A 25,233-nucleotide genomic window follows, 5' to 3' on the forward strand; every position below is an offset into this window, starting at 1 on the left:
TCAACTATCTCTCTGATTTAAACCCCAAACTTTCTAGAATGTTAAACAGAACTGAAACAAGATACCACATAAATACTTCATTTCAGTAAAGAGGATGAAGGCTGTTTCCTAGCAAAAACTAGACTTGCCTGCATCATTCTTTCAACCTTTGCTTGCTTGTTGTGTGTTTTAATCTTTATTAATTTATTTATTTTACTTCTGACTGCTCATTTGTAGGGCAAAGTCTCTTTGATGTTGGGCTGTTAGATTAAGCGAAACAATGCATTCTTTATATGCTAATATCTAAATCCTGAGTCAACAAGAATACCTTTCCTCAGGAAAATAGATAATTAAATTACCCTTTCCTCAAATAAACAGAGTTTTTGATCAAGTCAGGCTTCCTGCAAAAGCCTTTGATATGACTAGTGCATACTAAGTCATACTAAGCTTTCAATGTCATTAATGAATCCTCATACTAAACAGACTTTCTGATGGAGTTTATTTGGCTTATTGTTCAGTATGGATTTATGGATGACTGTTTATTAAAGATATGAAGGTCTGTCACAATAACAATGTGACTCAGCATCAGGTACCTTTTCTTTCTTTCTTTCTTTCTTGAGTGAATTTAGTGCTTATTAAAAGGGACAGATTACAGCACTGGAGACTGAAGTCCTCTATTTAAAGAACAATATCAAAACCGGCTTCCCCAGCAATGTGTCTCATTCTTGACCAAAGGAGTATCTGGATGTATTTTTTTTTTGCGGGGGGGACAAGATAGTAGATAGTTGCTACTTCATAAGGGTATAAGAATCAGTGCTCTTCTTTCTCTCCGAATTCTTTCTTGGGGCAAGATGGAAGGTAGGTGTCTGCAACTCTGTTCTTTAGATACTTCTTTCCATTTATTAGGAGATCATATTGTTGGGACGGTGCCAAATTATTATGAATTGTTGTGATTGATATGAATGAATGTGGTGAATGTGAGTTTGGTATGGCTTGGTACGTCTGAATTTACTAGAGGATTCTGGGAGCAGGATTATCTTAGTATCAGGTAGTTGATATGGAAATTTTCTGAGAGTGCTGAGATTGCACTTGAATGGTTAATTGAGACTATCCGTGTGTGTTTCAGTATGAAACTTTGGAACATATCAGCCGATGACCAGCTCACCAAGTAAAGAAAATGCAAAAACATGTCATCAGTGAGCTTGGCACAAGCTGACCGGGGTCAAAATGACCCTTTTGGATGACACCACGCTAAGAGCTCAGGTGAATGATTGATGAGAGGGTAAACATTGACTGATCTTTGGTTTGTGTCTGTTTGCAGCCCCCTTCTAAATTATTAATTAGAAAAAACAGTGATAAAACGCCCACAGACGTGTGATTCCTTTGAGAACAAAAGATATAAATGCCAAGCAGAGTGAGTGAGTTAGTTAGTTCCCCAATTAACATCTGAAAAGGTCTGTGATGCTGTAAGACAGAGGGTCTCAGGGTAGCCAAGACCCTGCTACAAGGCACTTTTGTAGGACTTTTGAACTGTGTAAGGCCAACACAGTTACTGAGGGTTTACGCTTGGGGAATTGAGGCTTATTAGGGAGACGTATTATATAATCTTTCACTGCTTTTGTGATTCTTTGTCAAATAAACAGCTGTTCATTGAGCAAATTGAATGCGAATTTTCACTGGTACCGGTAACAATCTGCCTAGCTGTGGGCCATTAAATATCAGTTTTGACATTGGTAGCAGAGGATGGTTACCGTGCTAGTGAACTGCTCAGCCAAGCTGAAATGTTGTTTTGAGACATTGTACTGTACCAGGAAACTGAATATAGCTTGGAGCCAGAATATTGAGAGAGCAGGAAACACACAGCACTAATACAACCCCGCATACCTATTTTCAAGTCTGTGATATTCTGCAAGTGCAAGCAAGGCGGGTCCACCTCGGAGGACAAGGGGGATGCCCCGAAGCCTTTGGGTCTTGCTAATAAGTCCCTATTAAGACATGTGTTGGATGGATCACTTGGTGATTACCTGTTCTGTTCATTCCCTCTGGGGCACCTGGAATTGGCCACTGTCGGAAGACAGGATGCTGGGCTAGATGGACCTTTGGTCTGACCCAGTATGGCCATTCTTATGTTCTGATGTGTTTAAAAGCTTGGGATCAGACCCATGGCTGGATGATGCTATCCCCACACTGTATAAGAAAGGTTTAGACGATCTGTTGTCAGGGTATCAAAAGGGTTACACTTCTAAGGAGCAAATGATGAATGCTGCTTTTTGGGCTATGTATCATGCAGTAAATAAGCTTGTAAAAGAGCACGATGCCTGGGAACAGGAATTGGAAAAACTAAAATTGCAAAATGAAAACCTGAAATGTGACTTGCAACTGCTGAAGCACAGAATGTAACTAATGCTCAGTAGGTAACAGCTTTAACACAGACATGTAAGGACTTGAAGGAGAGAAAAAATTACAGGTGGAAGAGGAAGAGGAGCCACTTCCAGGGCCTCTGGTAGCCCAGCCAGCAGTGGTAGTGCAGATGCTCAGTCTCCATGGCAAATACAATAGGAAATAATTCGTCCTCTGACTGGAATTAAAAAACAGACTAAACCATTGGATTCTTTGACTAAGAAAATGTATTTGTCTTGGGCTGTTGGGATACATGGTTAGAAAACATCTAGATCTTGGAGATTTAAGAGAATTGATAATAACGTGTGCTGGGCCTACGGAAGGAACTGCATTGTTGGCAGAAATTGAGGCAGTATTAAGCAAAGATGACAGAAAAGGTGCTATACAGAAAATAACCTGATATTTTCTGACCCAACCTGGATTAAGAAGGTCAGTTTTGTTGATGCATCAGGAGGAAAGGGAATCTGTTATGGCTTACTGTGCTAATTGCTGTTGGTATGCTCTCTGGCTGAAATTGAGGAGAAACACATGACAGATTTAATCTGTGATGGTTTAAGGGAACTATTAAGGTGTTCCTAGGCTCTTGGATGGGTTTAGATCAAGCTGGATTGATTAAAGCGGCTTGGGAAGCAGAAAGGGTAGTAAATGGAACAAGTAGTTCTTCTCAGAAAGTGATTAGTGAGGGGTGGCCCAGGGCTTACTGGAAGGGGCCTTCTGTGAGAAGGTATTGGAAGAGGGAGAAGAGTGGAGTTTGGAATGTATTGAATTTGGAACTGCCAGACAAATCTTCAGAGGCTGGTTACTGCTGACCTTTGCAAACCACACTACAGGATTCAGGTCACAAACTCACCAGGATCTGGACAGACCCCATAGAAGGTCTGATCACTATTTATAAATCCAAAATCTGAGCTAACCTGTAGGTTAAAATGCTTTTATGGAACCTGATTGTAATTTCAGAGGTTCACCAACCTGATACACAAATGAATTCATAATGATGATGATGATGATGATAATATATAGCTCTTTTCATTGGTAGACCTCAAAGCACTTTACAGAGGAGGTAAGGACTATTATCCCCATTTTACAGATGGGGAAACTGAGGCACATAGCTGTGCTTTGTCCAAGGTCACCTAGCAGGCCAGTGAAGAGCTCAGAATAGAACCCAGGTCTCCCAAGTCCAAGTGCTTTGTCCATTAGGCCTCACTGCATCCTTCACATACTTGTAATGCCATTCAATTACTTTTAGCCCAAGGGCAAAGTAAGAACTACTAAATCAAAATGTTACAGTTAGGATTTACTGGCAAGAACTGTAAATATGCTTTACGTTTTGTAAATCTCTTTTCTGATTTATGAATCAATGTAATGGGACAAAAGCAGCTGTGGCCTAACTTCAGTGAAATTCACTGAGGTCAGAGATTAATTTGGCCAGTGATTTCAAAGTTAATTAGGTAAATTTGGTGCTAATTGTAGAATTATCAGGTGGCTTAAGACCAAACTCTGACCCTGCCATGGTGTGGGAGAGGGTGCAAGGAGCCTCTGGAATTGAGGTGAGCACAGTGCCATGAAGGGAATGGCAAAAATGTATTCCCATAGCTCAGCCTCCCACTATGGAGCTGCTCAGCTACAGGGAGAGAGACAGTAAGCTGTACACCTTAAAGGGTTTAGCAGCAGATGAGTTGCCTCTGTGTTCCCAGGAGTTTCAAGAGGCACTCAGCCTTTCTGAGAATCTCTACACCTGCCTATGAAATGGCTGTGTTTTCAAAGCACCATTGCACCATTAATGCTGGAAAAGATGAAGTAGTAAAGGTACATTTACCCATATTAAGGCTGCGAGTTTGTCATGGAGATCATGGAATCTGTGACGTCTGTGTCTTCTGCAATAGGACAGTGAAAATACATTACCTGTGGGGAGAAATAGGGTCAAAGCCTGGGACGTTCTTCTGACAACAGAATTATCTTCTTTTGGAGAGACTTATGATAAGCACATTACCATGTGTCTAGCCGTCATTAAATTTTGAGGAAAAGTTTCTTTGCTAGCATGTCTTTAAATATAATTGGATTTTCTCTTTTTTGACCGTGCTTAGTGTTACCACGGATATCCAACCAGAAAGTTTTGCTTGCACTGCTCAACCTGAGGGGATGGGACTAGACTGAATATTCAATCTCATAGTTTTATAAATAACCCACCTGCTTATTTTCTTCTATGTTTCTGCTAGGAATTTAGTTGCCTTCGTTGGGAAGACCTGCCATAAATGAAGGTCCGGATTCAGCAAAACACTTAAGCATGGGCTTAGATTTTAGCACATTAATAATCCCATTCAAGATGGATTAAGGCCTCAATTATCCACTGAATGAATGACCAAACCTAAGAATCAACCTCGTCGTGAAGCCAGGACAGTATAGATCACAAGCCAATAGGCCACCAATCCTGGCCATAAATTATGTTCTATAAAAAACTGATTTATAAAGCAAAATAATATTTTTAGAAATGGAATCTGGTGTGCTATTAGACCGAGAAACAGCTATGACACTGGTCTGCTTCTGGTACAATAGTGGCATGATTCAGTTTCATATCTGTCATGAGATCTTACAATGTGTAAATCTTCATTGCTGAGAATTACTGCAGCCACAAGCCATTATTTCCAATTATCCTGATGTTCAGTTACCAGATCTCATGACAGATATGGAGTTAACTCCTGTCAGAAGTGTGTATAGTGTAAGAAGTGTATATAGATTGTCTGTCTTCTTATTTCCATGACTGTTGTTAAAACTATTTAATGCAAATTAACTTGCTATGACTTCACTTCTTGGTTTCCAAGAATTTCTTTACAGAAGGCAAGTGGTATAGAACCAAAGTTCAATATTATCATCAATTAAACCTTATAAAATGAACTCAAAAACAGAATTAGTAAAACACACGTGCGTGCGTGTGTGTAAGTTTGCTTTGTTCTCAATACCTACCTGGCTGATCTTAGCTGGGAAACGGATTTAGGGATAGATAGGGTGACCTGAAATCCCATTTTAAAGGGACAGTCCTGTATTTACACCCTCTGCAAGTGTCCAGACTTTTTCTTAAAAATGGGCAAATTGTCCTGTATTCCCCCCCCCCCCCGGCCTCCCATCAATACTGGCATGTCCTGCTGCTGGCTGGATCTCTGCTCGCCAGCCCCCCGCCCACCAGTGGTGGGTGGTGGGGACCAGTGACCGACGATGGGGATGGGTGTGCAAGGCTGGTAGCAGAGCAAAGCTGCAGTGCACAGGGCCAGCCACTCCCTCTGCTGGTCCATCAGCACAGCTCCCACTGTGTGCCAGTTCTCGGCCTGCAGGGCCTTGCCCCCGTCCCATTTCCGGCCAGCATAGGCTGCAAGCTGTGCTGGCCAGTGAGTGCAGGCAGGTGCCAGACAGCAGCCGGTTACGTGTCGCCTCTGCTGCCCATCCGTCAGCATAGGTGCCAACTCCGTGGGTGCTCCGGGGCTGGAACACCCACGGGGAAAAATTAGTGGGTGTCTGCACCCACTGGCAGTTCCCTGCCCCGCCCCCCACCTCACCTCTTCTCTGCATCTGCCTCCTCCCCTGAGCACGCCGCTGCGTCCTGCTTCTCCCCCCGCCCTCCCAGCGCTTGCACCGCGAAACAGCTGTTTCGCTTGGCAAGCCTGGGAGGGAGGGGGGAGGAGGGGGAACGCGGAGCGCTTGGGGGAGGAGGCGGGGCCGGGGATTTGGGGAGGGGTCCAATGGGGGCAGGGAGGGGCAGAGTTGGGGTGGGGACTTTGGGACAGGGGTAGGGTAGGGGCGGGGCAATGGGTTGGCGGGGGGCGCAAGCACACACGGGTGCAGAAAAAAGTTGGCGCCTGGGCGCCTGTGCCTGTCGGCTCTTTACGTGCTCCCCCTCTCGCGGTCCTCTCCCTGCTTTCCCCCCCTCCCCGACCCCGCAGTCCCACTGCTCCTCCATATCCTCCCTGGCAGGGCGCGGCCCGTGCCCAGCGCTGTGTGGAGAACCAGCCCCTTGTCGGAGCGCTCAGCTCACCAACAGCCTGGCTAGCAGGCTCCTTGCTTCCCCCCGCTGCCTCTGGCTGGGCTGGTGCCTCGGGAAAGCCCAAGACCCTCCAGCCCAGATGCTGGCCAGGAGCCCTGTGTGTGCCAAAGCCCTGCACAGCGCTGGGACGGGGAAGCCTCTCTGCCTCTTTGATAAACTCTGGAATGGTGGGGGGAGGGGAGGAAACTATCTCCAGCCTGTTCATGCCCCGACCCTGCAGGGTCCACAGCAGCCCCCCGGGCAGGGCCTTAGCACCCTCTTCACCCACCCCCCTGCCATTGGTCCTGCCCCCAGGGAGCGTGGGCCTGCTCCATCCCCTAGGCACCCTCCCCTGCTGAGCCACCTCTCTGGCCCGGTATGCTGAAGTCCCTACAGTCAGGTTCCCTGGGCTATGGTGCACAATGCATCCTTAGGGCTTAACCCCTTCCTGCCCATGCTGTAGCTGGGAGATAGGAGGCGGCTGGGTTGTGTCAGTGGCCAGCAGCAGCCTGGAGGTGTTAGCTGCCTTTCGACAGTGTGTGGGCATTGAGGAACAAGCTGCTTCCCACCACAGGGGCGGGGGCGGGGGCGGGGGCCAAGAGGAGAAGAGCTCTGCACAGACACAGGTCAGGTCATCCCTTCCCATCCCACTCCTCCCCTGCGGCTGGAAGCAGCTCCGGTCCCTTCCCGCCCACACAGTACTGAAAGGCTGCTGTTGGCCATATTCTGGTATGAACCCTGGCAGAAATAAGTGTGGGGGGGCATGTGACCCTGCATGCCCCCGATGTGTTGCCTCGGGAAGATGTGGTGCCAGGCACCAGGAGAGGCGGGTCCGTCCCTAGTGGGCCAGCCATGCTTGGAGGGCAGAAAGTGCCAGGCAGGGCGTGTCAGGTCAGTTGGTCACTCCCTCTCACTGTGTGAGAGAGGTGTGTGGGGGAGTGTGTGTGCCACCTCTCCCTGGGTGAATCCTAAAGCCTTAAAGATAAGAAGGTAAATAAAAAGAATCCAACTACGCAGTATTTCTTTTTAACAGAGGACTCAGTCAACTTGATGTTAATTTGATCGTTTGTACTGCATAGTTCTGCTTTATTGCCACTAAACTCACTTGAATATAAGTAAATTTACCAGGTGACCCATATTCAGCATAGGAAAATATCATCATCCTAGTCCTACCTAATATACTTTATCCGGTCTATGTGGTTTTTTTAACATATGCTTATTATGCCATGAAGGTTTTTATATGGATCACACAGATATTAAGTTTCCTTTCCTCCCATTACATATGATTTCTTTTTTTTAATTATGGGACAGATCAGTTGACTAGTGGGTTTGCATTTTGTTTTGAAGGCAGTGGAATTCATAGCCAATCTAATGTGTTCCAAAAGAGAATATCCGTCTTGGGGTAGCTTCAGTGATGGAGAGATAAGTATTAAGGGTGAAAGTGCTAATAATTTTGATCCGTATCATGTCATCAATTTTTAAGCAAAGCGTATAATTGATTTCATGGAGCGTTCTGCTTAAAAAAATATACTATAGCATAGCCTTTTAGTTAATTATAATATTTTTCAAAATTATGTATGAGATATATAATTCTATAAATGTTTACATTTTAAGAGAGTAGCATTTATGTTGAAAGCAGCGTGACCAATAGAAATCCAACTTTTACTTAAAATTCTACTCCACTGTGAAAGCAATGATAATAATTTTGAAGTTGAAACAAAATGATAACGGCACATAAGTGAAATAATATAGAATCAAAGAACTGGAAGGGACCTCGAGAGGTCATCTAATCCGGTCCCCTCCACTCAAGGCAGGAGTAAGTATTATCTAGACCATCCCTGACAGGTGTTTGGGGATTTTTAAGAGCAGGTTGGACAATGATGGAGATTCCACAACCTCCCTAGGCAATTTATTCCAGTGCTTAATACCTCTGACAGTTAGGAAGTTTTTCCTAATGTCCAACCTAAACTTCTCTTGCTGCAATTTAAGCCCATTGCTTCTTGTCCTATCCTCAGAGGTTATGAAGAACATTTTTTTTCTCCCTCCTCCTTGTAACAACCTTTTATGTGCTTGAAAACTGTTATCATGTCCCCTCTCAGTCTTCTCTTCTCCAGACTAAACAAACCCAATTTTTTCAATCTTACCTCATAGATAATGTTTTCTAGACCTTTAATCATTTTTGTTGCTCTTCTCTGGACTTTCTCCAATTTGTCCACATCTTTCCTGAAATGTGGCACCCAGAACAGGACACAATACTCCAGCTGCAGCCTAATCAGTGCAGAGTAGAACGCAAGAATTACTTCTTGTGTCTTGCTTACAACATTCCTGCTAATACATCCCAGAAGGACATTCACTTTTTTTGCAACAGTGTTATGCTGTTGACTCATATTTAGCTTGTGATCCACTATGACCCCCAGATCCCTTTCTACAGTACTCCTTCCTAGGCAGTCATTTTCCATTTTTTATGTGTGCAACTGATTGTTCCTTCTTAAGTGGAGTACTTTGCATTTGTCCTTTTTGAATTTCATCCTATTTACTTCAGACCATTTCTCCAGTTTGTCCAGATCATTTTGTATGTTAATCCTATCCTCCAAATCGCTTGCAGTCCTTCCCAGCTTGGTATCGTCTGCAAACTTTATAAGTGTACTCTCTATGCCATTGTCTAAATAACTGATGAAGGTATTGAACCAAACTGGACCCAGAACTGATCCTTGCGAGACCCCACTTGTTATGCCCTTCCAGCATGACCTTGAACCACTGATAACTACTCTCTGGGAACGATTTTCAACTAGTTATGAACCCACTTCACAGTAGCTCCATCTAGGTTGTATTTCCCTAGTTTGTTTATGAGAAGGTCATGCGAGACAGTATCAAAAAAGCCTTACTAAAGTCAAGATATACCACATCTACCACTTCCCCCTATCCACAGGGCTTGTTACCCTGTCAAAGAAAGCTATCAGGTTGGTCTGACACAATTTGTTCTTGACAAACGCATGCTGACTGTTATGTACCACCTCATTATCTTCTAGGTGTTTGCAAATTTATTTCTTAATTATTTGCTCCATTATCTTTCCAGGTACAGAAGTTAAGCTGACTGGTCTGTAATTCCCTGGGAATGTGGAACTTTGGTTTCCACTTTAACTATGATGCTACTTGAAAGACATTTGTTCAGTTTTAAAATGGGGGTTACACTGGGCTGATTAAAATTGCATAACTTGGACACACATATAAGTATGAAAGGGGATCATTTTTTATGAATTTGCTGCAGGGCCAGTTAGATTTTAAAACTGAAGTCTATTGCCAATTGGATAAGTGTTATAAGCAACAAAGAAGTTAATCTGATAGGGTCACTCCTTTTTACTGAGTCCAGAGAGTGTTAGTCTACTAATTTTAATTCTGGGTTTTTTTTCATGTCAACTTTTAACTTGAACGGTATTTCTCAAATCAGGATACTTGGTTATTCTTAACTAACCAACAATTTATTAATTCACCCAGAACCACATTAGTATACAATCAAAAGTTTACAAATCAAGTGTAGACACAACCAATGTCAAGAATGGAAAAAAAGGGTAAACAGTGAGGTGACAAAATTTGCAGATGATACAAAACTACTTAAGATAGTTAAGTCCAAAGCAGACTGTGAAGAGTTACAAAGGGATCTCACTGAACTGACTAGGCAACTATATGTATAAAATGATGGAGTCTAAATTAGCTGTTACCACTCAAAAAAGAGATCCTGAAGTCATTGTTTTCTCTGAAAACATCCACTCAATGTGCAGCGGTAGTCAAAAAGCTAACAGAATGTTAGGAATCATTAGGAAAGGGATAGATAATAAGACAGAAAATATCATATTGCCTCTGTATAAATATATGATTTTGCCTCTATATAAATAAATATGCCCACATCTTGAATACTGCATGCAGATCTGGTCACCTCACCTCAAAAAAGATATATTGGAATTGGAAAAATTACAGAAAAAGGCAACAAAAAAAGATTAGGGGCATGGAACAGCTTCCGTAAGAAGAGAGATTAATAAGACTGGGACTTTTTAACTTGGAAAAGAGATGACTAAGGGGGGATATGAGAGAGGTCTATAAAATCATGACAGGTGTGGAGAAAGTAAATAAGGAAGTGTTATTTACTCCTTCTCATAACACAAGAACTGGGGGTCACCCAATGAAATTAATAGGCAACAGGTTTAAAACAAACAAAAGAAAGTATTTCTTCACAAAACCACAGTTAACCTGTGGAACTTTTTGCCAGAGGATGTTGTGAAGCCCAAGACTATAACAGGGTTCAAAAAAGAACCAGACAAGTTCACGGAGAATAGGTCCATCAATGGCTATTAGCCAGGATGTGCAGGGATGGTGTCCCTAGCCTCTGTTTGCCAGAGGCTGCGAATGGGCAACAGGGGATGGATCACTTGATGATTGCCCTGTTCTGTTCATTCCCTCTGAAGCACCTGGCATTGGACACTGTCAGAAGACAGGATACTGGACTGGATGGGCCATTGATCTGACCCAGTATGGCCGTTCTTATGGTCTTAATGTTCTAGGTAATACTGTTGACCTGAATTTATGGGCTAGTTTATTATAGCTCACCACTGATCTGATCAGAAGATATTTTAGGTTCTTGTCCCAATTCAGGCTACAGGGATAGAGAATACAGAGAGCTCAATATCGTGAGAGGACTTTTGGGGTGTATGGCAAGGACACTTATACTGAGCACAATACCGACTTATTAAGATCTTTATTACAATGAATGAAAGAAGCATAAACAGTATAAAACACAGAGTCGCAAAGAAGTAAAACAATTCTATGACCCCTAGAGGTAACATTTCTATTCTAAAAGACTACTTAAGCTAGCATACTCATACGCTTCCCTGAAGACCTGGTAGTAGGAGACAGAGGACCAGCCTCATCTCTGGCATGCCCGAGGAACTGATGGTCCAGGCTTTTCCCAGTGTTAAGTAGCTAGGCTGTATTGTGAAGCTGAGCTGATAGCTTGATAGAAGATAAGAAAAAATGACCCTCCTGTATGGTCCGGTACTGTCCACTGCAGGAATCTAGGCCCAACCTACCATACCCATATCTTATTTCCTCACCCACATAAATCTTCTGGTATACTTACTCTATAGGTTAACATATTATGACATATGCTTATATGTATTAATATTGATTATTTAATTCCTGAAACCGTTACCGTTGGCCTAACTCATGACTTCCATGTCTGTGGTGTGCCCTGTGGTTACCGGTCTGCTCCAGACCTAAGGTAAAACAATTCAGTTCTTTGATCGGTTCCGTATTCACTTCTCCAAAGTAAAGCGTAGGCCATTTATTTATACCAAAGGTTGCAAACACTCACACTAACTTGCTCTAGCAAATCATACAGGATACAGGCCTGCAGGTTACTTGCATTATAGCCAACTATTATGGATAACTCTTATGAATACCGTAAACTGGCATTCAACATAAACAAGAAATCAAGAAAATACTATGATTCACTAATCATAAGACAGAATGACAAAATAATATGAATCAAACCAAAAGAAAACATATTATGCAATATAGCAAGCTAGCAAACTAGCCTTATGGGCTACAGTACTGAAGAAACCAACGCTGTCTTGCAAGCAATTGTCAATGACTAGGGTTGAGGCTCAGCAGTTACACCAATTTATGGTGCAAATCACCAAGATTTCTGATTACATTTACTTATGATAATCAATTATTTAATATTTAACACACTTATCACCCTACCAGAATTTCTCCAAAGAGGAAGGATGTACTTAATGTTTGGGTCCCTGCTATTTCAGTGGATTGGTCCAAAATTGACAAGTTTTGGAATATCGAAAGCAATTGCTTAAAATTATGGTTCAAATCTCTCTTAGGTCAATATGCTTGGATTTATAAAGGAGTTAAAATCTAAAATATGGTTACTGGAGGTCTCACTAGAGTGTAGCCTTAACAAGATAACCTACAGTTACTTATGTTAAAGACTAGAAGGGGAAATTCAGTTTTTGAAATGGAATCTCACCACTTTTTCATATCCTTTTAACCCTGGGATGGGGGAGAGTCCTTTCCAGGAGGCTGGTATGGGCATCAGTGTCACTTAGGATTCTGAAGCTTCTTGTTGGGTTCAGTCATCTCTGGGTCCCACATGGTGACCTCAGTTTTATATACCCTGATTTCAGCGATCATTGGAGGGAGCTACCCTCTGATTTGTATTGGACACATGTCAACTGAGTACTCAGATTTCACCTCTCTGTTTTTCTGCTGCTTCCATCAGTATCCAATATATGGTGTTGATGTATAACAAATTTCTTCAATCCTTTCCTTATTGAAGGCTTTTTAATCTTTGATTCATTTCAAGGATTGTATTTCAATATTAGCTCACATTGTTAATTGGAATTTCCTCCCTTTTAAACAATTTCTTTTAATAATTCAAAGTTATACCCTGGTTTATATCTTTCAACATTCTTTCTTCCTTGTGCCATGAAATTCCTTTTACTTCTAGAGTACAGTAATTATTTACAATGAAAACCAGCAAAACCCCTTATAGTTTTCCAACTTTGATGAACACACTTCAAACATTCTTTGATTTTACGTAAGCATTTCATGTTATTTAGGGCTTGCAACAGAACAAGAGACACTATCCACATATAGAGAGATCTTACTAACAAGGCAAATAAAAGTATAGTTTATCATTTGAGGTGAAAGACATATTGATGGGGCAAAACAGATTATCCATGGTATATTTGATTTACAAGGAAAACAGATGTATAGTTTATAATTTGCTGTGAAAACATGGGGTTTGGATTTCTTGGGGTAAACTTGCTCTATTTGACCTTCAATCTTACAGCAAGTTATTTCTAGTTTGGTTAACTCACACATTCCCCACTCATCTCTTGATCCACTTACAATGTGCAATAGACCATTTTGCATAGGAAATCAGGGTATTACCCTTGCCTGGTAATGTTTTGGACTTCTTTTTAGCTATTTTGGGAGGGAGAAATAGGTTTTATCAATATGCAGATTATGAGAGTTTTTGTCTAAGTGACTTAACAGTCATCTCATTTAGCCATTTTAGTTTCTAGTCTTGGGGAGTGGAACTCCCTACCTTGGCTGATCTGTGTATCCTTCAACAGAGTGTCTCACATGATATGAATCATCGTTTTATTGTCTTTACATCCTAGGTGGATCCTGTTATGAGATAAATAGCTTTATATATTTTGAGAGCCTGGAGAAATTACTAATTATTAATCATTCAAGGCATATTTTTTCCCTATGCTGCTTATATAACCCATACGCCTGCTGGATGTGGTGTTCTGTCTCATGTAGTGGCACCAAGACCACTTTGAGATTAATGAGCCTGCTACAGCCTACCTAACAACCACATGGCTTTTAGCTCATGCAGTAGAGGCTCATGCACTAAACTACAGAGGTCCCAGGTTCAATCCCACCTGCCGATGATCAGGGTTTGTCAGTGTTACAAGTGAGGGCTCATCCGGGATATCAACTGGGAAGTCTCTGAAGCTTGGGATGGCCTTCCTCAGCTATGGAAAGTATGTAACTCACACACCTCCTGTGTGTGGTGCTCTTTCCCATGTAGTGGCACTGAGATCACTTAGAAATTAATAAAAGGAATACTTGTGGCACCTTAGAGACTAACAAGTTTATTTGAGCATAAGCTTTCGTGAGCTACAGCTCACTTCATTGGATGCATCCAACGAAGTGAGCTGTAGCTCACGAAAGCTTATGCTCAAATAAATTTGTTAGTCTCTAAGGTGCCACAAGTCCTCCTTTTCTTTTTACGGATACAGACTAACACGGCTGCTACTCTGAAACCTTAGAAATTAATGAGTCTTCTGCAGCCTTAGCTAACAGCCAGTTGGCTTTTATCTCATGCAACAGAGGCTTATGCACTAAGCTTCAGTGGTCCCAGGTTCGATCCCGCCTGCCAATGACTGGGGTTTGTCGGTGTTAGACTTACACACATCATTCAGCTTGAATTCTTTCTTCAAATTCCAATTACCTTGGATGGAAGTACTATTTCTCATTATTGTCACCCACAGTTCAGGTTGCCACCTACACGTCTGCATTTACATATCAGGAAGATCTAAATAAAGCCTGCTTGACTTTCACTTACTCCATCTGTTGTAACTATTAGGCCAAAGTCATTCCTGCCATAACTAAATTCATACCAGTGATGTTACACCAGAGATAAGTTTGGCCCACTCTTGCTATGTAATTAAGTATTACAGAAAATCAAGATGTGTATTTTTAGTTTCTCTGTGAAACATCTTTTTTATTTCCCTTTCTTTTCTTTTTTTTTAAATGTAAGAATTTTAAGTAGTACACATTTCTTAAAATGAGTAAACAATTATTCTGAAAAAGAACTGAGGTCTGGGTACACAGCTATGCTGAAGTTAAGCATGTTGCAACTCATGTGCCTATGTTAATAATGGATCAATAGCATGATTGATTATTAATAGGAACATAAGGACCTACATTTATTTTGAAGGATTAAAAAAAGAACAAAGCAAATTAGCTGAAACAAACTAATAAGTTCCCACTGGAAGTAAAAGTATACATATTTATTAATTAAATATTTCTAATTAATAATAATTTAAGGGTACATCTGGGTAATGTCACAGCACCTGGCATTGCGATAACTTCAGTGGGAGTTAAGCAATTGTGTACATTTTTTGTTGAATAAGGGCCATAGTGACTTAGGCCTCAGTACTACAAACACTTTATATATAAATTTTAGCACATGAGTAGGCCTACTGAAATTACTGTAGCTTTGTACATGTTTATGGTGAAGTATGTGCCTAAGCATTTGGAGGATAGCTGCCTTGTACTATATTTGACTGTAAATTTGCCAAGATGTTGCTCTCTATTATTTTTATAATTTGAAAGTAATTAATGGGACTTGCCATTGTGATTTGATTGTGAATTGTGGTCTTTAGTTCATCTGTATTGTATGTCTTTACTTTATTCCAGAACATATTTTGGATATTTGTTTGCCTGATCAGTTGTCAGTCAAAAGCTAGTTTAAAACTGTTACAGAAACAAGTTATAGAACATTAGCCCTATTAAAGACTGACAGAGGATTTCCCATGCTCTGGTTCAGGAATACCTGTACGCACATGTTTAAATCCACCATTATTAAGGTCAGAACTTTAAAGCATGTCCTCAAGTCTGCTTGATTTCAATGGGACTTAAGCACATGCTTAAATGCTGTGACAAATGTGGGGATGTTTGGTGGTAAACATGGATCTGTATCCCAAAAATGTGGTTTATAGATAGGGTTTCTGAGGTGGTGTGTGTTGGAATGTTGGGGGAGCAGACAGCTTCAACATACTCCTCCACAGTTGCTGGACCAATGTTTACAAATCATTAAGGTTGAACGGGTCTGACTGAAATAATGGAGCTACCACCAAGGGGCCATTCTGTTAGATGGCTTGGTTGGTTGACTGGGAAAAAACAATCAGAGGCAAAAGGAAGACATCACATCTGGGCCCTGTAACACAAACTACTGATCACTATGGTATTTGGGGGACAGAGGCATGGTGGTAGGTTTTTGGTTTTTTTGTTTTTTTTTTTTTGAGAAAAGCTAGTTTCCTTGAAGGGGGAAAAAAATAGACTGGGAAATAAATCACTGGAAGACAAATTGGGATGAAGCTGGGTATCTGCAGCTTGGTGGCTTCCTGGAAGGATGTAAGCTGGATCCATTCTACTCGTGCAACTCAAGAGGGAAGCCTGTTTAATGTAGCTTATTGTGAAGCACAAGATTAGATGAGACTAAATACACATGTAGGCTGTTTGTTGTTTGAATTCATTTTCACTAATGTTTTGTCCTGTTTGCTAATAAACACACTTGGATTTAACTAGACTGTTGGTTGCTGTATCACTTGTCACAAGGCCCCAAGGCAAGATCAAGCAAGTGCCTGAACCCCATCAGGCCCGTGTGCCAATAATTGGTTGGCATAATAGGGTGCTGCATCCAAATCCTAATCTAAGAGTGAGAGACTTGCAAGATGCCACTCCACGTTATTAAGGACAAGAGGCCTATTACCTGAGGTGGTATACTCAGAGAGACCAGAAAGGGAACATAACTAGCCCCATAAACATGACAAATGGTATCCAGAATAGGATATCCGGAATAGGATATCTGGGACAAATGGTATCCGGAATAGGATATCCGGACAAATGGTCTCTGGAATAGGGACTGAATCAGGGCCTTAAGTGTTACAATACTGACATACTGTGTTTCAGTTTACCTGTATTATTCATCAGGTTTTCTTTATATATTTAAAGTTTTATCATGTATCACTAACTCAATGGTGCTTTGCATTAATTTTTGAAGAGGGCCAAGAACAGCTCCTAAAATTTCCTTAAAATAAAATAATTTTATTTGGGGTAATTCATTCAACTTAAGGCCCCCTTTTTCTAGAGCTGTACACACTACACCGAAGTAGCATAAATTTGTGCCAAATCATATAGATGAAAATAGGCAACAGAGAGCATTTTGAAAGCTCAGGCAAACTGCCAGGCTGTGAGGCATACCAGATGCATATCAGCCCACTCAATAACTGCAAAAAGATTTGGCCAGCAAAGGAATGGAAATGCAACATAACCCAACATGGCACATTACTGTACCAATGTAGTTGATCTGAAGCAATGCTGATTTCACTGGTGAAAAAGACTTTTAAAATTTCTAGTATGTTTCTAAAAACAATCAAATTAGTTCCTGCTTACCTGTATATACACAGGAAGTTAAATAGAAGAAATTTTAGAACATTGCTTGTTTTGTAGGATTCCATTTTGCTGCTGTAGCCTGTGCTATCTTATTCCTCACATCAGAAGGGTCATTTAAATCATTTTGTAATCCACAGCTGGCTATCGAGGGGCTTGATCCTAGTCCTTTTGATGTTAATGGTAGTTTTGCCACTGAAGATTAATGAAAACTATATCTGGCCTTAAAAAAATGTCACTCTCCTTCTAGTCTTGTGCTTGTATATGGTGATTGAAAGAGAGAACACACAAACAACCTAAAAATATTTCTTTTGGTGATACCACTTGAAAGCCCTAAATTCAGAGCTATAGAACACACTTTGTGGTTCAGTGTAGTCTGGCAGATGTTATCAGTTTTGTTTTGGGAGAACAAGACTTACTCTTACTAAATTATTACTATAAGCCAATCTGAGGTATGAATCTTGCTAGCAAAATGTACAAATGATAAACTGAAAGGTTGGCTTTGCTAGTCTCTGATGCCTGCTTAGTGGAAGTTAGGGCCAATGGCAACCAAATTTCAAACCATTATTGTACTTTGTTAAAATATTTTAATGATATCAAGCTAAACATAAATGAAGAGAGAATACTGTAGACTTTCTTCCCTGTTGTTGTGAGCAAAGCAAAATTCTAATCAGAGTACTTATGAGAGAGAAAAGATACACAGGGCCAGATGGATGGGCAATCTCTATCAAGAGTAATATAACCCTGTCATTAGCTGAATGGCAGCCAATAAAAATTTACTGTCTTTATGTGGCAAAGAAGCTCTAATTTATTCTTGGTTTCTGATTAATGCTCTGTGAATGGCTCTTTGGCCACTGTGTGTTTTGATCATATGTGGCCATGGGGACCCAACTGTTTGATGGACTTACATATGGATCTCATTACGAACTGGTGACAGTCTTTATGTGCAAAATAGACAAAGAAACAAAAATCTTCATAAACAAACAAACTAAAAGGATGTCAATGGAAAATGGGTTTCCCAATAGCAATGGCAATCATTGAACATAAGTAACGTAGCTTCCCTTCTAATAAAAAAAATGTTGGATAAGTGATGGAAATTAGGTCTTCCAAGTAGCTAGACACAGACCATTGCTCAACAAAAGGCATTTCAGGCCTCAACATATAATCATGCATCTGCCAAGTACACCTTCTGACTGGCTTCAGTGCAAACACATATAAGGGGGAAGGACAAAAGGAGATTACTGAAGAACATCAGCAAGAGAAGAAGGAAGTAAATAAATAGTAGCAAAACAGAACTCCAGTTACCACTGTCCACAGTAACTGCATTGCCCTTCAGGAAAATCAAAATTGTGCTAATAGAAGTATGTTCTTTTAAGCTGATTTATTTCCTTTAGAGTCTTTTCAAGCAAACTAGATGAAAGTAGTAACTGTTTAATTTTCCATAAAGGGCTTACAGTGTCTACTTAAGCAATGGAGAAGCAAGTAGTAACAAATTCTTTAAGTCATAGCAAAGTTTATATTTCTGAAAATAGTATGATAAATTATTCTAGTACTTAATCATTCTTGTAGCTCTTTTCTGAACCCTCTACAATTTAATCAACATTTCTTCTTGAATGGTGGGACCAGAAGTAGAAAATTAAAATTGTTGGTCATATCTGCAAATATTGAACAAGTTGCAGTTGCCTGCGAAAATGAAAATAAATATTGACAAAATTGTTCATGCAGTGTTGACACAATTACCCCAGTTCTACATCCCATGCTCATGTAGACTAGGATTGTCTGACTTCCTCTTGAAGTCAATGGAATTGTTGTGTGCATATGCCCTACTTGGTGTGAGAATAAGGCCTTGGCTACACTTGCAAGTTAGAGCGCATTATATCAGCCCCAGGCACCCTAACTCCTGAGATGTCCATACTGGCAAGGCACTTGGAGCACCTGGACTCTGCAGCTGGAGTGCTCCTGGTAATCCACCCCCATGAGAAGCATAGCGCTTGCTGTGCCCTGGCTGAAATGCCCGGGTGTCAGTGTGGACGACGTGTCACATTACTGCACTGTGACTGGCCTCCGGAAATGTCCCATAATTTCCTGAAGTCAAGTGGCCACTCTGGTCATTGTTTTGAACTCGGCTGCAGGCATGCGGATATCCCCTTAAGCACTGTGGGCCTGACCCTACTCCATTAGGACACTGAAGCCTGCAGCAACTTGTCACAGGCATAGATTGGGGGAATCTCAAATATGTACAACAGTATTGCAATGAGTTTGCTACTTTGGTATCTTTACCAGTTTTCCACAATATGTTGGTTATAATTCATCTTAAAGGGTTTTTCTTGGGATTGTTTATTTTTACCTCTATCACTTTGTATTAGCATTTCATTTAACAAAACTATAAAATCCTTTTAAATTAATATGCATTATATATATATATATATATGACCTCTGTCCTCATCCTCAGAAGAAACCTGGACTACTTCAAAAGAATAGCATGGGAACTTAAATTCATAACATCTGCTGGACACTAAGAAGCATGGATTTAACCCAGACACTGGTGTTATGGCTCAGTTCAACAATTTCTAATGTACCCTACTGCCTGTGAACCCTTAATTGCCCACTTCAGATTAAGTGTTCTCCTACAGCAAGTGTGCTTGACTATCTGTCCTACCCTTGTATTTAACTTGGGCATGATGATTACCTTCTCCAGACCTGAGAAGAGCTCTGAGAAGCTCAAAAGCTTGTCCCTTCTATCTCGCCTACCTTGTCTCTTTCATATTTTGGGACCAACACAGCTACAACAACATTGCAAACAACTTAGGAAACATAATAGTGTTGATGCAAAGATGCAAAAGAAGTTTTAAAAAGTCTAAGGTGTAAGCATCAACCCCTACTAGAAGCCAAAAAAATAAACAAATCTCAGAATTAGAAATTAGAGATTAGATCATCCAGGCCAATTCTCTGCCAATGAAGGATTGTTCATTATAGTGTATTTTCTATAATTTTGTCCAGTCTAGTTTTATATACACCAAATGTAGTAGAAAGAGACAGCCTGAAACATGGGGCCTGAATTAAAGTAGTAGTCAGGCCCTGCTAATATAAAGCAGTTAGCCAAAGTCAGGCTGTGAGCAGAAGCCAGGCTCTGCCTGTGTGCAAGTTCACAGCACCTGGCAAGAACAGGGCTGGCATTACAAAAACACACCCATTCCTGAAGTGCTAAGCACAGGACACTCACGCAAACACATTTCAGAAGGATGGTACCAAAACGCCCCCGATACCAAGTATGTTACAAACACACTCCCCAAAGATAACAGGAACATGCTGACCCCTTCTAAAGATAAGGTCAGGATGACAGTATGATGGATAGAGATGTTTTGATCGAATCAACATGTACAAGGGAAAGGGTGATAACTAACTACTTCAGAGGGACAATATGTAACTTGTTTGTATCAGTGTATAAAGAGGGGTCTCAGAGGGAGGTCTTTAGCCAGCCAAGGAGGGAATGGAAAGTCCTGCCATTCACTGAGCTGAGTCCATTGTTATGGGCTTACATGTGCTAGTGTAACTGTAGACATTGATCCGGGGAGGTAAGACCATGCTTTATGGACAATAAACCTGGCCAGGTGCCTTTGATACAAATCAAGTCTTGTGGTCCTTGTGGGCAGTTCAACTGAGGTCTGCTGTGTCAGCTATCTGCAGAGAATTGGGACAGTATACACTAGGAAGACACACGCTGCCAACGACTAACTACAAATTTTATTTAATCAGATTTTCAAGCCAAGAAAAATCAAGGCAAGAAATCCCAGAGTATACTGCCACATATCTTCTGAGAATAGGCCCAGTAGAAGAATGGTCATTGGACAGGACTGAATGCACTAGGAAGAGCTCAGCCTACAGAGAGCCTCACTGTCTTCAGTTAGGCCCCTGCAGAGTCCATTGAGGGATATGGGCCTACATGTCTTTTTTGACCATTGGCCCAGATCCTGAAAGGTACTTAGACATTGCTCTGCTTAGCATTGCAATGCCTCACCCCGAGATGGCCTGCTGCCCAGTGGAATTTTCAGTCCTGACCTTGGCACCCAGGCTTCCTCTACAATTTATGGGGAGCTTCATGTGCACAAGGAAGGGATTTTCAAAAATAAATACATAAATAAAAAGGTCAGCTGAGTGGACCTACTGCCCGTGTATGTCTGGGGAATCGGATGTCAGCACCTTTTAAATCAGTATCTGGTGTCAGGCAGGGCTGCGTCTTGGCCCCTGCACTCTTTTGTCGGGCAATGGATTTCATAATGCAGCATTCTGTCAGGTCCATAGGCATTAAGATTGGTGATCCCTTGCGCAGACCTTGGCTACGCTAATGATGTTGTTCTTCTAGTACACAGTCCCAACGGGTTTCGCGAGGCATTCCAGCAAATGGAGGAGTCAGATAAGATTGACCACCATGTTTCGTGGTCAGAGATAAAGCTGCAAAATCTAGGACCAGGTCCACCCACGACTCCAATCTCTTTGAATAATGAAACTGTTGAAGCAGTCTGCAGCTCTTGCTATTTGGGTTCTATACTCACCAGTTCCTCCAACTCTCACATGGAGGTTCTCCATCAGATTGGCATTGCAGCATCTCCCAAGGGTCATTTACAGTGAATATGGAATCCCCATCATCTCAGCACGAGAACCGAGCTGTATCCTCCATGTACTGTTGTGTGGCTGCGAAACATGGACATTACACTGCTCAGACTGGGCAAAATTGGACGCTTTCCACATAAAATGCCAATGTCATATATTGGGCATAAAGTGGAATGACTTCATCTGTTGCAAGAATGCCACAAAACATTCCAGCAAATGCCATTTTCCAGGTGGCTTGTAATATCCGGGATAAAATTCCACGAACTGAGGTGTGGAGGTGGCCCAGAGGCAGACCCCCCTACTACATGGGTTCTTCAGGTCTGTTCCAATGTTGGCCTCGTGGGCCATCAAACCCTTGTGGTCACACAGGAACGAACCAAATGGAGAATGATCACTACGTCCCACTGTCTGGTTAAGTGTTGAAGAAGAGAAGAAGCTGAGTGGGGAGCCACCTAAACTAGCCAAGAATGAAATGCTGAGGAGAGGGATACAGAGAACTTAAGCTGGTGGGCCAAAGATAGATGCCTCCCTCCACTTGAAATCCATAGTTGCAAACCCTCCCCTGGAGTTAGGCACTTAAGCCAGGTCAATTGCTTAGGTAGCCCATGCTGCAGCAGCTGAAACAGATGCTCTCTCTCTCTGCCCCCGCCCATCTCCTGCTCACACTTGCCATCTCTCTAAAACTTGTTCTACACTTCCCTGTGCCCCAGCTGTGGAGGCATTCTGCTGCCTCTCCACCTACCAGTGGCCTGCCACCAGATACAGAAGCCAGCAGGTAACCCTCCTGATGTGAGTCTGGCAGGTAAGAGGTGTTAGGTGTGCTCTGAGAATGCCTACAGGATCAGGTCCATCTTGTGAGACAGGTGTTCCCCTGCCGAGTTTGAGAATTCTGCTTCAGGGTCTCTGGGACTTCAACTTGTGCTAGTGCTCTGAACGTCTGGTCAGCTGTGGGATGGCATCAGCACTTAGGTGGATTCACAAATGCCAACCAGAGGAAACATAGGTGCCTAGGGGACTTAGGAGCCTATGGGCTTGGACAGCAGCTAAATGACAGCTTTGAAAAGTCATTGGTTCCTGTATGATGGATTTAGGTGCCTACATACTTTTAAGGATCTGTGCCATGTGACTAAAGCAAGAGGAAGATGTTGATAAGTTTTCACCCTCTTTAATTCTCCAGAAGGGGGATCAGCTCTGCGGCACAGAGCAGGTGTTCTCAACCTTCTTCTTTCTGAGGTCCCCCCCCCAACATGCTATAAAAACTCGATGGCAAACCTGTGCCACAACAGCTATTTTTCTGCATATAAAAGCAAAGGTGCTGGAACTTGGGGTGCTGGAAATTGGGATGCTGCCTCATGCCCTGGCTTGCCGCGGTTTCCATCATATCCAGGGTTTACAGTTTGGTTCAATGGCTCTGAGCACCCCCACTATACAAATTGTTCCAGCAGCCCTGTATAAAAGTCAGGGCCAGCATTAGAGGGTAGCAAGAAGAGCAATTACCTGGGACCCCATGCCACAGGGGGGCCCTGCGAAGCCAAACTGCTCAGGTGTCGGCTCCAGCTATCTGTTGCGCAGACAGAAGTGAATGACAGATCAACTTTCACAGACAAGGAAGCAGACAATTAAAGATGCAGGATTATGGTATAGAATTAGGATCTTGTGTTAATGTATGAATCATTAAACATTAGGAAATGCAACAACAAATAGGTTAAGTAATTTTAACACCTTAATCATGGTCTTGGGCTACAAGCAGCTTACTATGACGTAAGCTTCATCCTAGTGAGAGCAAATTGATTTTGGAACTTTACCAGATCATTTACAGAATTTGTTTTCATCAGTAGTCCCTGATTTCATCTAATACTCACTATGTGATCCACGCTGTCAAGGATTTGAATCTAGAGTGAGTTCAGCACACATAAGTAATCCTGATCAAAGCAGAATGTCAGTTGGCTTTGTTAAGTACTAACTATTTTCTCCAGAGGTAATGTGACAAAGCTATTCATTAATAGTGCTAAGTCTCAAGCAGGACAGGCTAATGGTGGTTAAAAGATAGTCAAATATTTAGTAATTGGATGTCCTCCAAGATTTTAGTTTCAAGGTGGATTCTACTGGAGCTGAGGCTGTACAGGAACAGAACAGTTAGTCATCCAGAATGGAAACAGAATGGCAACTCCTCCTAATATATATAAGCTAAGGGCTATTATAGTTGTATTTCGTTTACATGTGTTCTCTCAATGATGCAGTTAGTAATAAGAGAAATGGAGGCGGTCAGTACAGTACTCCCAATGTTAAGCCTAAATTAAAAATATAATAAGTTGCCAGTCCATCTGTCTCCCTGGTCTCTGCTGCTGAATGGCAGATGGGTTGTCCTGAGAATGATAAAAATGCTAAGAATAACATTGAAACTGCCGCTTACAAAATTAAAATGAAAGTACGTAAAAGTGCAGGATTTATGTAATTATTGAAGAGAAGGCATAACTGGAGGTCAGAATGTGAAGCTCAGTGGAGAATAGTTTTCCAGAATAATTAAAGGTGCTCTCAGCTCAGAGAGTTACCAGACTATTTGGAATTAGAAGGTCTGAATTGGCTCACCTTTTACTTTGTGTAGTCATTGGCATCTGTTCACATGCTATACAACGTACAAAGCACTGGAGTATCAAGCCTTTGGTGTGAGAATAGGGCTATATACATTTTTGTTGTACTATTCTAACTTAGTAGAAAGAATACAAGGAGATTAAGTTCTGGTAAAGACCTAAAACTTAGGTCAACCTAGCTATATTACTCTGGGCTGTGAAAAATTTCACACCCTTTGTACCACAGTTAGGTTGACCTAACCCCACTGTAGACAGAATTCTTCTTCCGTCGATCTAACTACTGCCTCTCAAGGGGATGGATCTACTACCGCGGTGAAAAAAGCCTGCCACTGCAGTAGTAAGTGTCTCTGCTACGGCGGCATAGCTGCGGTGTTACAGTTGTAGTGCCTGTAGTGTAGACATACCCTAAGTTTCTTTATGGTCTTTCTCCCTTGCTTAAATTGTGCCCTGTGAGTTTTAGGTGAACTTTATCTGTTCAATCACTTCATCTCCAGTATTTGTGGAATCGAGTTTTTCAACAGGAAATGTCTTATGTTCTTTGAAGGAGAAAAGGGAATATTTTTTCTGTGAACTATACTGACTACAGTTCCAGATAGGCCTTAGATATACTGTAAGGCAGCTTCTAAAGCTAACAAGAGAAGAAAATGAGCTGAATGGAGTTCAGTGGAAGAGTTTTACAAGAAGCACTATATTTTTTTCACCTGTAGATATTTTTGTTAACTTAAAGGTTTGAGTGAATATACGGGGGGGGGGGGGGGGGGGGTTGAAGAATTGAGTGGATTGTGACGTTTTGAAGATTGAGTCACCCTAGTGCACTTTGGAGAAAACATACAATATGCCAAAAGATGAAAAAGCCAATCAGATAATCAAGGCCAAAGCAAC

The sequence above is a fragment of the Natator depressus genome, chromosome 1, assembly GCF_965152275.1.
Source record: "Natator depressus isolate rNatDep1 chromosome 1, rNatDep2.hap1, whole genome shotgun sequence".
Taxonomy (NCBI): Eukaryota; Metazoa; Chordata; order Testudines; family Cheloniidae; genus Natator; species Natator depressus.